This window comes from Physeter macrocephalus, chromosome 10 (genome assembly GCF_002837175.3).
Source record: "Physeter macrocephalus isolate SW-GA chromosome 10, ASM283717v5, whole genome shotgun sequence".
NCBI lineage: Eukaryota > Metazoa > Chordata > Mammalia > Artiodactyla > Physeteridae > Physeter > Physeter macrocephalus.
In genome coordinates this window covers 26,602,244-26,604,375 of record NC_041223.1, presented here as the reverse complement: position 1 = coordinate 26,604,375, position 2,132 = coordinate 26,602,244, and the positions used below count along the sequence as shown (strand labels likewise).

The following is a 2,132-nucleotide window of genomic DNA, read 5'->3' as shown; positions in this document are numbered from 1 at the left end:
TCCCCTCCTCTTCTTTTTATTCAAATCAAGTCCCACCCCTTTTGCCACGTCAGCTCCAGGCATTCCTGCAACCACCAGACTCAAGTTCTCTGTCATCCGTCTGCACCAGTAAACTAATTGCACCACGGCTGTTTCTGGTTTTGTTGCATTCTTCCAGTTAGATTTAGTTTTTTGAAAATAGGAACTTTTTGTTTGTTTGCTTTTTCAGTCAGACCTCAGATGGTCAAACAGCTCTTAACATAAGAGTAAGTGCCCTAGAAATAGCTCACTATTTAAAACATCCATTGGGAGATGCGTTTGTTAGATTACTCCTTTCTGCCAGTGGACGCCGGAGAGTAAGCATTGTTGATGTCTCCCCCATCCACTGCCGTCATGTCTAAGTCAGAGTCTCCCAAAGAGCCTGAACAGCTGCAGAAGCACCTCCTCAGAGATGTGATCTTTGAAACAACTGATGACAGTCTGAGGAGCCATTCTGAGCAAATGAGGAACGCTCACAGACTGTGTGGTAATGAGGGATCCAAACACCAAGCGCTCCAGAGGCCTTGGGTTTGTCACATAAGCCACTGTGGAGGAGGTGGATGCAGCCATGAAGGCAAAGCCACACAAGGTGGATGGAATAGTTGTGGAACCAAAGAGCGCCGTCTCAAGAGAAGATTCTCAAAGACCTGGTGCCCACTTAACTGTGAAAAAGATTTTTGTTGGTGGCATTAAAGAAGACACTGAAGAACATCACCTAAGAGATTATTTTGAATAGTATGGGAAAATTGAATTGATGAAATCATGACTGACCGAGGCAGTGGCAAAAAGAGAGGATTTGCTTTTGTAACCTTTGATGGCCGTGACTCATTAAACAAGATTGTCATTCAGAAACGCCACATTGTGAATGGCCACAACTGTGAAAGTAAGGAAAGCCCTATCTAAGCAAGAGATGGCTGGTGCTTCATCCAGCCAAAGAGCTGGAAGTCGTTCTGGAAACTTTGGTGGTGGTCCTGGAGGGGGCTTTGGTGGGAATGACAGCTTTGGTCGTGGAGGAAACTTCAGTGGTCAAGATGCCTTTGGTGGCAGCCGCGGTGGCAGTGGCTGGGGTGGCAGTGGGGATGGCTACAATGGGTTTGGTAATGATGGAAGCAATTTTGGAGGTGGCAGAAGCTACGATGATTTTGGCAATTACAACAATCAATCTTCAAATTTTGGACCCATGAAGGGATGAAACTTTGGAGGCAGAAGTGCTGGCCCCTGTGGTGGCAGAGGCCAATACTTTGCCAAACCACAAAACCAAGGTGGCTATGTTAGTTCCAGCAGCAGCAGTAGCTATGGCAGTGGCAGAAGGTTTTAATTACTGCCAGGAAACAAAGCTCAGCAGGAGAGGAGAGCCAGAGAAGTGACGGGAAAGCTACAGGTTACAACAGATTTGTGAACTCAGCCAAACGCAGTGGTGGCAGGGCCTAGCTGCTACAAAGAAGACATGTTTTAGGGCTTCCCTGGTGGGGCAGTGGTTGAGAATCCGCCTGCCGATGCAGGGGACCCGGGTTCGTGCCCCGGTCCAGGAAGATCCCACATGCCGCGGAGCGGCTGGGCCCGTGAGCCATGGCCGCTGAGCCTGCGCGTCTGGAGCCTGTGCTCCGCAACGGGAGAGGCCACAGCAGTGAGAGGCCTGCGTAACGCAAAAAAAAAAAAAAAAAAAAGTTTAAAATGCAGAAATGAAACTCATGTCGTAAATGATAGCCAAAATACTCACCGAAGCGGGGATTCATCCCTGAAAGGATAGAAATAATACAGCCATCTGAAAAACATGTTAAAACTCCCAGTGAGCTAAAGGGGGAAAAAGAACTTAGTAAAATAAGAAATTATAGGAAGGGATTATGAAACAAAAGCAAGTGGATATGATAAAGAACCAGGAAAAAGTCCTGGGAATAAAATGTATTGCCACTATAATTAGAAAAAATAAAAACAACTCTAGATGAACAAAGAGAATTAATGAATTAGAAGGTATGCTGGGATATTTACCCAGAACACGCAACCAATGAAAAAACATGAGATAGAAAAGATTAGATTCACACTTCAGCATAGATATAACATAAAAGTTCCAAAGTAGAGAATTTAGGACACGGTAGTAAATAATTAGTATAGCT

The 2,132-nt window shown here is 45.4% G+C and overlaps 1 pseudogene; it reads left to right on the top strand.

Moving 5' to 3' along the window:
- The first annotated feature begins 372 nt into the window (after positions 1-372).
- On the top strand, positions 373-1,336 carry LOC102978774 (heterogeneous nuclear ribonucleoprotein A1-like; annotated as a pseudogene).
- Positions 1,337-2,132: the final 796 nt, after the last annotated feature.